The 15,264-nt window shown below is 40.5% G+C and overlaps 1 protein-coding gene and 1 pseudogene across 9 annotated transcripts in view; one reads left to right on the top strand and one right to left on the bottom strand.

Annotated features, from left to right (window-relative positions):
• Positions 1 to 2,798, bottom strand: part of LOC119236756 (V-type proton ATPase subunit D-like) — a 38,791-nt pseudogene extending 35,993 nt beyond the window's left edge.
• Positions 1 to 15,264, top strand: part of LOC119235247 (AGBL carboxypeptidase 4) — a 940,458-nt gene that overhangs the window by 103,256 nt on the left and 821,938 nt on the right. Inside the window, exon 1 of one of the 9 annotated variants that reach the window (XM_054691781.1) lies at positions 13,417 to 13,431. The exons of the other annotated variants lie outside the window; for them this stretch is intronic. The gene's annotated coding sequence lies outside the window, so the exon portion shown is untranslated. Of the gene's footprint in view, positions 1 to 13,416; positions 13,432 to 15,264 lie in introns of those variants that run through there. 9 annotated transcript variants of the gene reach the window in all.

The raw sequence follows: 15,264 nt of genomic DNA, 5'->3' as shown, positions 1-15,264 counted from the left end.
AAATAGTAATGAAGTCTTGTGTATGAAAAGTTTAATGTTTTTGGAGCAATGCTGATGAGAGATTAGAAGGGTCAGAGAAGACATAAAATATCACTGATGAAGTGATATTTAAACTAAATCTTGAAAATGCAGTGGAAGTTAGTCATTTAGAGAGTAGTGAGGAAGAGTAGTTCAGATGGAGAAAAAATATTAAAAAAAGCCTTGAGATGGAGATAATTTAGTTATTTTTGAGGTTAGCAGATTGATGTTATACCAGTAGGATAGCAGCACCAAATGAGGCTAGTATCATAGACAGGGTCCTCATCATGTAATGTCCTCTCAGTAGTGTTTGAGATTTTGCAACAGTTTGGATTTTATCTTAAAGGAAAGTCACTAAATGATTTTACATAAATTGGGGATAAATTGAAGTTACATTTTACAAAGATAATTCTGGTGACTGCTGGGAAAGAGATCAAATTATTAAAATGAGAGTGACCATTTCTGATTTGATAATCCCAGTTACCCTAGTACCACATATAAAGCATTTTCTTGCCAGTTTTAGAAAGAAGACAGTTTAAGGATGTGGCTATGATATTTAGTCCGGGATAGAAATACTGAAATCCCAAGATTTGCATCAAAAGAGGCAGCTCCTTTGGCAACCAAGAAGTAACATTTACTAACAATAGTGGATACAAAGGTAGGGATCCAGGATTGCCTTCTACTGAGAGCTATAAAGGGACTTCGAACTGGGCTACTAAAAGGCATTCTCATGACCTATGGTGAGAAATGATAACTTAGATACATATGTACACAATCAGTTGAAAACAATGGCCATGCTTTTGATTTCATACATAGCATTTTGGTGAAACATACAGAGAGCCTTACCAATGGATTCCAATCTTTGCGATTCTGTTTCATTTTCCTTATTAGTAAAAGTTGAGTAGTAAAAGACATAACATCATTTGGTCTGTTCTGAAGATTGAATAAGCATTGTATATGTTCGAATGTACATATATTTACATTATATAACATACATGTATATGTACTATATTACTATTTTATATAGCATATACATGCACAATTATAATCATGTGATATAAATCACATGTCTATAACTACTATTTATTGTAATACATAATATATAACTACTATTTAATAGTAGTTATTATGTGAAATGTGTTGAACCAAAAGATGTATGAGACAAAGAAACAGAGCTACAAGCAGTGTCAGGTACTCCAAGATGAGATTTTAGTGGCAACCAGGCTGTGGTTTTCATGGAGCAGAGCTGGTCTCTTTCACTCATGGGAAATCAAAGCTATGTTAGCTGTGACTTCTTTGAACCCAGAGGTGCCACCTAATTCAAATAGTCTGCAACAGTCACAGAAAACAAGAGATGAGGCCTCCCTGGTAGCACAGCGGGTTGAACACAGGGCTGTGAAGCTGTCTGTAGTCTCTGTAGCACAGGTTCGATTCCTGGATGGCCAGGGAGATACCCACATGGCGCAGCAGACCTCTCCTGTCACGCTGGCTGTTCCCCTCAGCAGTGCTTTCAGTCTGTTTGCCTGTTCTGCTCCCCATTCTGTCTCTGGTGAATCTTCTCACCCTCCCATGCCTCTAGCCTGTACCCCAGCTATGGTATAAATAGAAAATAAATTTTTTTTTTAAAAGAAAACAGGAGATGATCAGGCTCAAATTTAAGATTGTAACACTGCTAATGCCAGGCAATAATTTCATCTGGGAGAATTTATAGGATGACTTTGAGACTTGTACATTTTTGTGTTTTTTTTTACAATAAATCTGTTTTAGAAATACTTAAGAGATGTGGAAGTTGGGGGAGATGACCTGATTGGTCCTGAAACGACGAAGAAATGAGGCAATAGGTGAGGAAAGGAGAAATGGATATCTCTCATATATGCCCTTCTACTGACAACTTGTGATGACAGGATTTCAGGCACCTGGATTTATAGCTATTGGCTGACTGAATGAGAGAGATAGCCACATGCCTCCAGCAGTTCTAGTTCATTTGTCATGTATCCAGAATTGTCTGAGTGCCATTATGTGCCAGGCAAATGTTAAGTTCTGATATTATGGGGAAGAAACAGACATGATTCTTTTGAGAACTTAGAGAGACATGTAAATTGATGATTAAAATACATGATAGTGGTAGGCATGGAGTTCCAAGAGCTACAGCAAAAAGCTAATTGACTTGGAAGTGGGTTGTTATCATTGAGAAGGCTGTCTAAAAGAACTGATATTTCATTTGAATATTTATGGAGAAATATAAAAATTCCAGCTAGATCAATAAGTTCAGGAATTCTAGGCAGACAGTATAATATTGCAGAGATAGGGGAGTCCAGCACGATGACAAACGAGACTTGCCAAATCCACGTATTTGCAAGCTGATTACACCTAAACAAAGATAATAACCGCAGAATGACAGATGGATGGATCAAGAGGGATGACATGATGGAAAGGGGTTGGAAAAACTGTAATTAGTTTCTGGAGTGATACTAGGACACTACAACTCAAGAGGAGGAGAGGTGCCTAGTTGTTCATAGAGGTAGAGGTACAAGAGAGGTGGCATATCTTACAGTCTTGGGTAGATCATATGTAGTAAAGATCTTGGCTTTTACTTTGAAAAATGGAGAGCTGGTGGATGTTTTGGGTGGAGCAGTAGAATGAATGATTTGATTTGCTTGAGAAAGCCCGAAGAGAGGGAAATGTAGAAGGAGGCCATTGCGGTAGTCCTCATTAGACATGATGATGGCTTGGATCAGGTTGATGGCAGTGAAATTCGTGAGTAGTCTGGATATATTCATGTAGAAGTGAAACCTGTTTTTCAAGATTTTTGTGAGAATTAAAGACAATATATGTGTTAAAGATTAGTTACTTGGCAGAGTGCATAACACAACATTATTAACATATTAGCCATTCTTATTAACAAGTTGTGGAATACTATGCAGAATCTGATCTTGGTTCTTCTACACCAATGACTTTATCTTTCTTGTTTGACTTTTTCAATTGGTGTTTAGTGAGATATAATTAAACCACTTAAAGCATATAATTTAGTAGTTTTTAGTATATTTACAAGGAGCAACTATCACCACAGTCTAATTCCAGTATAATTTTCATCACCCCAAAAAGGAATTCTGTACTCATTACCAATCATTCTGTGATCCTCCCAGCCTCTGGCAACCACTAATTTATTCTTTGTCTTTATAAATTTACCTATTTCAGATACTTCTTTTTTTTTAAAGATTTATTTTTATTTATACAAGAACTGGGGTATATAGGCCACAGGCGCAGGAGGGTGAGAGAATTCACCAGAGACAGAGTGGGGAGCAAAATAGGCAGATTGACCGAAATACACTGCTGAGGGAAGCGAGTGAGTCAGGAAAGGTCTGCTGGGCCATATGGGTATCTCTCTGGCCGGCTGGGAATTGAACCACGCTGCAGAGGCTGTGGGCAGCCTCACAGCGCTGTGCTCAACCTGCTGCGCCACTGTGGAGGCCCTATTCCAGATATTTCATATGAATAGAGTAACATAATGTTTGTGTCTGGCTCCTTTCATTTACAGTAGATTTTTAAGATTCAACTATGCTGTAGTATGAATTGTTGCTGCTTTCATTTTTATGTCTGAATAATATTCTGTTGTGCTGATTTACCACATTTTATCCATCCATTTATTGATGGACATTTGTTATTTTTTTTTGGCCATGCAGAATAATGTTGCTGTGAATATTCATGTATAAGTTTTTAAATGAATATGAATTTTCCTCAAAATATAGATACTTAGGAATGGAATTGTTGGTTCACATAGTGACTCTACATTTATTTAACTTTTTGAGAAACTGCCAGATTGTTTTCCAAACTAGATGCAAAATTTTACATTCTTAGCATCAATATACGAGGGGAGGTTCTAATGTCTTTAGGTCCTCATGAACACTTGCAATTGTCTCTTTTTGATCATAACTCTCTTTATGTGTCATAGCTTATTTTCCTTTTGATTTACATTTATCCATTGATTAATGATGTTGAATGTCTTTTTAGGTGTTTATGGACCATTTGGGTATCTGTGATGGAAAATGGTAATTAACATCCTTTTTCTGTTAAAAAGTTAATTGCCCTGGCCAGTAAGATATCCCATTAAAAAAAGTGAATAGGGAGGAAAAGCGGCAGGTCCCAGTGAGAACTGGGACACGGAAGATAAACGGGTGACGCCAGCGAACTGCCCGAAGAAGAAAGTGGCCATAAAAGAGGACTAGAAGGGAGGGAAGCGCAGAACCCTGCTCCCCTCCCCCGCCCACAGAGGCGGCACTCTCCGCCCGGCAGAGAGGAGGAAACAACAAACCAAAACGACCCACAAGAACAAACACAGCAAGCGGGACTGTGAGTGGAAAGGAACTATTGCAGCCACCACACCCCGTGAACGGGAGCTGAGGCGAACCCTGCAGGATCCGCCGCGGCGGTGAGCGAACGGCTCCGGGCGCCATTAGAGAAGAACAAAGACCCCGGGAGACGCGCACACAGCCCAGGCTGCCGGTAAGCTGGCGCGGAAACGCGGCGCGCTCGGTGCACTTGAAAAGCAAGTGCAGACCTGGATCGCGGCTGCCCAGGTCCCCGCGCCTGCGACCTAGGCTTGCGGGGAGACGACCTAGGCTTGCGGGGAGACGACCTAGGCTTGCGGGGAGACGCGCGGAGGTCCTCACTGAGGTGAAGGTCCCTCCCTGAGTGAGCAGGAACCAGGCGCCCAGGCACGGGAGCTGTGCAAAAGGCGCCATTCCAGCGCCACTGAACTGGGCTACAGCCCGCGTCCTGGAACTGAGGGCTTTGAACTGAGACCTGGGGCACGAAAATTCGGGGCGTGGTTTCTCCACGACAGTGGGGCACAAGGCAGACACAGCACCCCAAAGCTGTTGAGGTGAACCCTACCATTCCCGCTCTGTTCTCTGTCCCACGGGGTGGGGGGAGGCGAAAAACAGCCCCCCAAGGACAATAGGAGAGATCTCTGGCGCCACCTAGCGACCAGGAAAAAAAAAGTCACTAACACCCTATAAAACAGGACATTTCTTAAGACTGCTTGAAAAGGACAGAAGGTTTCTGGAGGACCCAGTGGCCAGCCGGGAAGTTATTCCACGCCAGGCCCCTTCTGACCAGCAGTCTGAGCCCACAGAGGGAGCAGGCACCCACGTCCGGGGCAGACCGGGTGCGCAGAAGAGTGTGCCTGAAACCGGAGGCGCAGGGACTGCATCCCGCTTCGCCATTTGAGAACAGGGACATTTCTTCAGTAAAAACTGCCTAAAACCAGCAGAAAGCTCCCCCAGAAGACAGAGATGGCTCCTGGAAGAGCCAGAGGGGAGCGGAGAAGTTCACCCAAGATGTCAGTCAGTCCGAGCAACACAGTGTCCCAACGCATACGACAAATTAGAAAACAGACAGTAGGGAGTAGAAGAACCACACGCAACCTAAAAACTCCTCAGGAAAGAAGCACACCACAAAAAGAAAACCACTCCCCAGATTGCAACGACAGCAACTTGGAAGAACTTCTGAGCCTTCCAGAAAGAAAATTTAAAATTGCCATGATTAAAAAAGTGATAGATCAGAAGAAGGAAATTGAGTCCCTAAAGAGGGAAGTAAGAGAAATGCGGGAGATCAAAGAATTAATGGAGGAACTAAAGAACTCTGGGAAAAGCAATGAAAGCAGAATAGATGAAATGGAAGAACGAATAAGTAATCTTGAAGACACAGAAATAAAAAGAACCAAAACAGAAAAGGAAAGAGAAGTACGAAGGAAAAAGAATGAAGAAAGACTTCGGGAACTATCTGACTCCATGAGGAAAGGAAATATAAGAGTTATAGGAATTCCAGAAGGAGAGGAGAGAGATGTAGGAACAGAGAAAATATTCATGGATATAATTGAAGAGAACTTCCCAAATGAGAAGAAGGAGCTGAAAATTGATATACAAGAAGCAAGAAGAACACCAAACTTCCACGACGAAAGGAAAAACACAGCAAGACACATAATAGTAAAGCTCCCAAGAATCCAGGACAAGGAAAAAATAATGAAGCTGACAAGAGGGAAGAAACAGATAACATTCAAAGGAAAACCAATCAGGCTGACATCAGACTTCTCTGAAGAAACACTACGGGCAAGGAGAGAGTGGAGGGACATAGTCAACAGACTCCAAGAAAACAGATGCCAACCAAGAATACTCTATCCCGCAAAGCTCTCTTTCCTCCATGAAGAAAGAATATGGACCTTCCCAGACAAAGAGAAACTCCGGAGTTTCATTGCGACTAAACCCCCACTCCAAAAAATACTACAAGGAATCCTAAAGCCAGAACCTCAGAGGGACGAATAACAATGAAAGAAGACCAAAAAAAAAAAAAAGTTATTAAAAGAATAAATAAATAAAATCAAAGGAAAGACAAACAATGGCAAATACAGATGCTAACATATCAATATTAACTCTAAATGTAAATGGACTAAACTCTTCAATAAAAAGACACAGAGTTGCAGCCTGGATTAAGAAACAGACATCAGAGAATTTTTTAATTTCTTCTTTGATCTCCTCGTTAGTCCAGTGGTCTTCCAGTAGTGTGGTTTTTAATCTCCATGAGGTAGGATAGTTCCTTGCCTTCTTTTTATGGTTTATTTCTAGTTTTATGCCTTCGTGGTCAGAAAAGATGGTTGGTATGATTTCAATCTTGGTGTATCTGTTGATGTTTGTCTTGTGCCCCAGTATGTGATCGATCCTGGAGAATGATCCGTGTGCGTTTGAGAAAAATGTGTACTCCGTTTTTTTTGGGTTTAGTGTTCTATAGATGTCTGTTAAGCCCAAATGCTCTAGGTCCTTATTTAGAGCTTTAGTTTCTTTACTTATTTTTTGTCTTGTTGATCTATCCATTGTTGATAGTGGTGTGTTGAAGTCTCCCACTATGTATGTGTTTTCTCTGATGTCTGTTTTCAGAGAGGACAACAGTTGTTTGATATATTTTGGTGCTCCTTCATTTGGTGAGTATATGTTAATGAGTGTTATTTCTTCTTGAAGTATTGTCCCATTGATCATAATGTAGTGACCATTGGGGTCTCTTTTTATTTTTTTGAGTTTGAAGTCTGTTTTATCTGATATAGGTATAGCTGTTCCTGCTTTCTTTTTTGGTCCATTTGCTTGTAGGATTGTTTTCCATCCTTTAACTTTGAGCCTATTTTTATCTTTTGTAGCTAAATGTATTTCCTGGAGACAGCAAAAGGTTGTGTTTTGTTTCTTAATCCAGGCTGCAACTCTGTGTCTTTTTATTGAAGAGTTTAGTCCATTTACATTTAGAGTTAATATTGATATGTTAGCATCTGTATTTGCCATTTTGTTTGTCTTTCCTTTGATTTTATTTATTTATTCTTTTAATAACTTTTTTTTTTTTTGGTCTTCTTTCGTTATTATTCGTCCCTCTGAGGTTCTGGCTTTAGGATTCCTTGTAGTATTTTTTGGAGTGGGGGTTTAGTCGTAATGAAATTCTGGAGTTTCTCTTTGTCTGGGAAGGTCCTTATTCTTTCTTCATAGAGGAAGGAGAGCTTTGCAGGATAGAGTATTCTTGGTTGGCATCTGTTTTCTTGGAGTCTGTTGACTATGTCCCTCCACTCTCTCCTTGCCCATAGTGTTTCTTCAGAGAAGTCTGATGTCAGCCTGATTGGTTTTCTTTTGAATGTTATGTGTTTCTTCCCTCTTGTCAGCTTCATTATTTTTTCCTTGTCCTGGATTCTTGGGAGCTTTACTATTATGTGTCTTGCTGTGTTTTTCCTTTCGTCGTGGAAGTTTGGTGTTCTTCTTGCTTCTTGTTTATCAATTTTCAGCTCCTTCTTCACATTTGGGAAGTTCTCTTCAATTATCTCCTGGAATATTTTCTCTGTTCCTACATCTCTCTCCTCTCCTTCTGGAATTCCTATAACTCTTATATTTCCTTTCCTCATGGAGTCAGATAGTTCCCGAAGTCTTTCTTCGTTCTTTTTCCTTCGTACTTCTCTTTCCTTTTCTGTTTTGGTTCTTTTTATTTCTGTGTCTTCAAGTGTACTTATTCGTTCTTCCATTTCATCTATTCTGCTTTCATTGCTTTTCCCAGAATTCTTTAGTTCCTCCATTAATTCTTTGATCTCTTGCATTTCTTTTACTTCCCTCTTTAGGGACTCAATTTCATTCTTCTCACCATTGTTTCCCCTCTTTAGGGACTCAATTTCCTTCTTCTGATCATTGTTTTCCTTTAAGACTTCTGTCACTTTTTTAATCACGGCAATTTTAAATTCTCTTTCTGGAAGGCTCAGAAGTTCTTCCAAGTTACTGTCGTTGCAATCTGGAGGGTGATTTTCTTTTTGTGGTGTGCTTCTTTCCTGAGGAGTTGTTAGGTTACGTGTGGTTCTTCTACTTCCTACTGTCTGTTTTCTAATTTGTCGTATGCATTGGGACACTGTGTTGCTCGGACTGGCTGGCATCTTGGGTGAACTTCTCTGCTCCCGTCTGGCTCCTCCAGGAACCATCTCTGGCTTCTGGGGGAGCTTTCTGCTGGTTTTAGGCAGTCTTTACTGAAGAAATGCCCCTGTTCTAAAATGGCGAAGTGGGACGCAGTCCCTGCGCATCCGGTTTCAGGCACACTCTTCTGCGTGCCCAGTCTGCCCCGGACGTGGGTGCCCGCTCCCTCTGTGGGCTCAGACTGCTGTTCGGAAGGGGCCTGGCGTGGGCTATCTTCCCAGCTGGCCACTGGGTCCTCCAGAAGCCTTTTGCCCTTTTCAAGAAGTCTTTTCTTAAGAAATTTCCCTGTTCTATGGGGTGTTAGTGACTTTTTTTCTGGTCGCTAGGTGGCGCCAGAGATCTCTCCTATTGTCCTTGGGGGGCTGTTTTTCAACCCCCCCCACCCCCGTGGGGCAGGGAATAGAGCGAGAATGGTAGGGTAAACCTCAACGGCTTTGGGGTGCTGTGCCTGCCTTGTGCCCCACTGTCGTGGAGAACCCACGCCCCGAATTTCGTGCCCCGGGTCTAAGTTCCAAAGCCCTCAGGTCCAGGACGCGGGCTGTAGCCCAGTTCAGTGGCGTGGGAATTGCGCCTTTTGCACCCCGCTCCCGTGCCTGGGCGCCTGGTTCCTGCTCACTCAGTGAGGGACTTTCACCCCAGTGAGGGCCTCCGCGCGTCTCCCCGCAAGCCTAGGTCGCAGGCGTGGGGACTTGGGCAGCCGGGATCCCGATCCGCGTTTGCTTTTCAAGCACGCCAAGCGCACCGTTTTTCTGCACAAGCTTACCAGCAGCCCGGGCTGTGTGCAGGTCTCCTGGTGTCTTTGTTTTTCTCTAATGGCGCCCAGAGCCGTTGGCTCACCGCCACGGCGAATCCTGCAGGGTTCTCCACAGCTCCCGTTCACGGGGTGTGGTGGCTGCAATAGTTCCTTTCCACTCACAGTCCCGCTTGCTGCGTAGTTTGTTCTTGTTGGTCGTTTTAGTTTGTTTTTTCCCTCCTCTCTGCGGGTCGGGAGTGCCGACTTTGTGGATGGGGGAGGGGAGCAGGGTTCTGCGCTTTCCTCCCTTCTAGTCCTCTTTTATGGCAACTTTCTTCTTCGGGCAGTTTGCTGGAGTCGTCCGTTTGTCTTCCGTGTCCCAGTTCTCACTGGGACCTGCCGCTTTTCCTCCCTATTAACTTTTTTTAATGGGAGATCTTACTCACAGCGTCTCCTCGCCGCCATGTTGCTCCGCCCCTCCCTTCACTTTTTTTTTTTAAGATTTACTTATTTATACAAGAACTGGGGTACAGTCCAGATGCACAGGAGGGTGAGCGGATTCACCAGAGACAGAGCAGGGAACAGAACAGGCAGATTGATAAGTACACTGCTGAGGGGAGCAGTGGGCGAGACAGGAGAGGTCTGACACGCCATGTGGGCATCTCCGAGGCTGCGGAGATTGAACCGGCACTGCAGAGGCTGTGGACAGCTTCATAGCACTGCGCTCAACTGCCTGCACCACCAGGGAGGCCCTCACTTACCTTCACTTCTTAATAAATCTCATTAATTCTGTCTACAGAAATATGTACCACATATGCATTTTTTCCCCAGTGCTCAATACAACTGTCTTAGCTCATGTCTTTATCATAGTTTGACAACCTCTCTCCTTTCAACTACACTTTCTATATATTTAGACCTGAATCTTCTGATCAAATTCTATGCCCTTTTCCCCCTTTCCACACAAACATTTTTCAGAAATAAAAGAATTGAAGACTTTCTTTTGTTAATCTCAAGTATGAAGTTGGAAAAAAATGTCTTTCCCTAAATTCAGCTCTTGAAATTCACATGTAATTCTTTACTCCATCTTATCATTTGGATTTTCATTTTTTTTCTTTGAATACTTATTAACAATTTTAAGTGGAAATACAAAATCCTGTTTCTTAATTATCTTGGACTTGAGGCCAGAATGGTGAAATAATTTTATGAGGCCAGGCTGTTCTTTGGTTGTTTTTGTTTAAAAATTTGTATAGATTGAAATGCAGCTGCAAGTGTATTAGTGATTTTCTGTTGCTTACTTGTCAAGATTTTTATTGTTTGGATGAAAAATAGTATTTCAAAACCTGGCAGCTTATTGACAAAAACAGAGGAGCACTTTGTGTAATTCTATTTTTGAAAAACTGCCTCTTTAAAAGACAAAGATTGCCTCTGCTACTTCTATTCACATGCATTTCCAACAATAGATTTATTGACAGCTCTTAGATAAGGTTTAATTCTTTACCCTCCTCCACTTACCATGGTGCACCGTTTTTTTGTTTTTTTTTTTTAAATGAAGAGAGGCAGATTAAACTCCTATAAGTGAACACACAATATGGAGGCACCTAGGTGTATAGGAAAGCATTGAACTTTTTTGTTGTTGTTGTTACAAGTCTGTGAGAGGTATAGGGCTTTTTTTTTTTTTTAAGAAAAAGTATTTGAAGGTATAAATCTGCTCCTTGAACTCACCATTTTATGGAACTACTTTGGGGTAATGCCCCTGAGTTGAGAACGGTTAGTATTACTGCATAATCCCTGAATCTTCCAAACTGTTCTTGCAACTCAGTATTCTTCAGGGCCCTTCTTGGCTGCCTATTAGGAGTTTAATTGAAAATAACTGTTTTTGGATCTCCTTTCTCTGTTTCTACTTTTCCTCCTTCTTCTTTTGTATCCCTCCTTCTTCTTTCTTACGAAGAGAAAAAGTCTATGCTAAAGTTTCTGAGCTGGGAATGGCACATTGTTACAAATTTGTTTCCTGTATCATTCCTGGCAAACTCATTACAAAGTAATCATGGCCCACTCTCAAGTGCACTTCCTCTGGGACCAATAGCTGTAAATAAGGAGGCACTGCTAGCTGACTGATAAGTTGTTGTTCTGAAGATAGCAGTGCTTTTAGTAGAATGTTTGACCTTTTTTTATATTGCTTCAGGCCTGTCTAAGACCCTCAAGGTCTATTTCTCATCTTAAAATCCTCTGTAGGAAAACACTGTGTGTGACTTAAGAAGATCTTCACATTGCTTAACATCTCTCTTTCTGTGTCTTTTAAAAAATGATAATTATGGTTATGCTAGGTAATCTCCCTACCATTTTGCAAAATGGATTTTCCCTTTTCCAGTAACAGATACATTTTATTGACATTGGAAACAACATGTTGAATATTTTATGAAGACTAAATGTATAGGGCAGGAGAGGTAAAGTACTTTTATATATGGAAAGAAGGAACATTTTATGCAACTTGAAAATTACTTTGGGGCTAATAAAGCACTCAAGTTTTATTATTTATTCTTGCATCAAGGTAATTGTCAGATTTGATTTGAGTGGCTATGCAAAACATTGCCAGTACATTTTTTTTCTTCCCCATTGCTATAAATATCTAGTTGAACCACAAAATGGAGAGTTTCAGGCAACATGATTTAACATTGGAGAATATGGTTATAGATATTAAGAAGTCAAAATGTTTAAGTTGACTTAGTAGAACCTCTATAGTTTCAAATACTTGAAAATTTTATTAGATGCCTGCAAATTGTTTCAGAAGATTTGGACTATTGATTTCTAAGATGGACTCAACCAAATTTTCTGTTAGTGACTAGTGCTTCTGATACTCAGAAAGTAGAAAGCTTTATCGTTTATTAATCTCAGACTAAATTATTAATAGGACAGTATATCTTAATGTGGTAGATATATCTGGTATATATATTGTCTATATATTTATTGTATATCTGTATATCTGGTATATATATTGTGTGTGTATGTATGTGTGTGTGTGTATATATATATATAGTATCTACCTATGATGTAGCTTTGAAGCAGGGCTCTAGAGGTACTACGGTCATCCCATGATAGTGCCCAATAGAAGACAGGTCACTGTCTCTGAGTTCTCATCTGTGTGCACAGTTGCAAGACCACTCAGGTTCAGGGAACATCAATAATGGGGTTTATTTAACAAATAGGGGAAGCAAAGAAGTATAAGGTCATAAGTGGCCAGGTGTCTCATCCTAGATAGTGTCACAATGTTTAGAAGTCCCAAACAAAAGGCTGTTCTTCCAAGATGGGGCTGTCCTTCCAACTAGGGCCTGGAGTGTGTAGTGGCTGGAGGCACTCACAGGTGGGGCCTCTGAGATGCGCAGCAGCCTGCAACAACAGTATAAAAGTTCAGATGAACAGCACCAGGTGCTGGAATTGACAACAGCAAAGGCAGCAGCACCAAAAGGTGGACATGATCCCATGTATAGCTCTTTAAGACACCAGACCCAGGATCTTAGATGTTCTTCTCAGGTAATTGCAGCAAGACCAGAGACAGGCCCAGACTCACTGTCCCTGTAAAACTCTTTAGCTTCTCTCTCTTCAGAGGTCGGCTACTAAGGCTTCATCCTCCTTCTTTCTTCTTTCTGATGTCAGGTACAGAGTGAGGCTGGTCTGGACTGGGGATCAACATTTTGGGATCTGGTGATCACTCCTTTGCTTCCATATGTCCACTTATAGGGCCTGTTGTGCAGCCATTCCAGGCCAGGCAGGTTCATTGTTGATTTGGGCAGACAGAAAGAGCATTTTGGAGACTTCAGTATCTCTATCATGTCTTTAATGCTGAATCAGGAGACCAGACACATAGGCAGACAGCAGTCAGTAAGGCACAAAGCCAGCAACTGAGCCTCCTAGACCCTGTGAATCTCTCCTTTATTCTTCGCTTTTCGGCTTAGGTGTCCGTATTTATATATGCACATGCCCCTTGTTCCCTGGCTTTTTATCTGTAGTCATAGAATGGCTGTGTGCCCTGAACTCAAGCTCCCAAGTGCTTTTTGCAAGTTATCACATGTGAGTAACGAAATCTGACATACTCCATTTTCCTTACAGGCCCCCACCCCAGATACCTCCTGTTTGGACCTTTCAACCTGATTGTTGTCGAGTGAGGGGCTGCCCATAGGCAGCCACTTTTGGCATGGGCAGGTAAACCCACATATTTCTAATGGGTCCTGCTGCATACGCAGCAGTCAGAAGAACACCAATCTTGTCCTGTAATCCACATTGCAGGGCCCTGGTTACAGCATTATTTTCTTCTTTTATAAAAATGTATTTAAAGAAATACTTTTGAAATCTTAAATTGACTCAAATTTCTGCCAAAATGCCTTCAGAGTCTCCTAGAACATAATTTTCAAATAGTATTTAGTGTATGAAAAGATTTATTTCCTACTTTTATTACTTTTTAATTGATGCTTTTATTTCACATACAGAAATAAAAAATTAATATTCTTCTAAATCATGAATTGTGATTATCATACACATTCTATATATTTTTCAGTTTTGTGCAAAGAAAAGTTTACTCATTATTACTACCTTTTGAATAATTCACAGATACTTCAAACTTGACATTTCTTTCATACCTTCTTTTCTTAGAGGTAATGTGTCAATAATCTTTTAGTTACCAAGCTGGAACTCTCAGCTTGTCACCTTCAACTAATCTCTACTAATCTGATAAAATTGATTTTTAGATTCAACTGATCTGATAAAAATTGATGTGGCTGGCTAGATTATATCTTTGTTCCTTTACTTATTAGTAACAGATTATATTCCAACTAAGGGGATCAGCATATAAAGGGTGATGTATGGTATTCTGGCCACTAGATTGGTTTATGGGTGAACATGTGGCCCAGTTGAGTTGGAGCAATCTGAACCTTCTTCCAGAGTTTTCTGTTTTTAAAGATTATTGTAAATAGAGAGGAACTTTTTTTTGCTTTTAGGTTCATATAATTGGAAGCATATGACTTGGGGTTTTCTGTGGCCATGTTACTCTATTTTATGATGTAAACTTGTCTACAGGAGGAGAGAATTAGTGAATAATGAAAGAGGTGGAGAGTGGATGCAAACAATATTTAATTTCCTGTTACAATCCCTGAGGTCCTTAGAGTTGTAATGTTACATTTTTCTTTTGTTTCTGAGAACTTACAGATTTATTTGAATGAGCTGAGTTTTCATCACCTAGAAAGAACTGACTTTCACATTTATTCAATCACAAAGATTAGTGAATTATATTTTATAAATCTGCTACTATCCTTCCCCCCCCATTCTTTCACACATTCATTCTCACATTTGATTTAGGCCTCTATTGTCTCTTGCTTGGACTCTCCCTGTCATTCCCTATCCCTAACCTAGAGGTAATTCTTCTATTTTTCTATTTGATCTGTAACTCTAAGCATTTGGACATATTGCTCTCCTGTTTAATTTTCTTTAGTGTCACCTCAGTCCAAATGTGTAGACCTGACTTACAAAATCTTTTGTATCTGATTATCTCATCTCCTGTCATTTCCCCCTATATGTTCTATGCTTTAATCACACCCAAAATTGCACTATTTAATTATGCCAACTTATTTCACATATTTGTGTTTTACACATATTTTCCCCTCCCTGACTTCTGCCCTCCCTGAATGCCAACTATATCATATTGGTAAACTTCTATCTTTTCTTTAAAGATTAAATGTTCTCCTACCAGCATTAATTATTCTCCCATTGATTTTATTATACTAATTTCATTGTGTGTGTTTAAATACACATGTATGTATACACATACTTACACATATATATATAGATAGATATAGTAATTTCCTTATATGTCTCTATCCTAACCCTGCCCTGTCTCCAGACTATGAGCTATGAGTATGGGATAATCATTTAGATATCATGTTCTAGCAAAGAGTAGGATATTTGTTTTTATTCTCACATAGAGATCACCAGTCAAATATTCAGATTATTGTTCAGCAAATATTTATTTCTTTTACCCCCTTT

The sequence above is a fragment of the Talpa occidentalis genome, unplaced genomic scaffold (assembly GCF_014898055.3).
Source record: "Talpa occidentalis isolate TD23 unplaced genomic scaffold, MPIMG_talOcc4v2.1 talOcc4.9, whole genome shotgun sequence".
NCBI lineage: Eukaryota > Metazoa > Chordata > Mammalia > Eulipotyphla > Talpidae > Talpa > Talpa occidentalis.
This window is presented reverse-complemented; position numbering and strand designations above follow the sequence as displayed.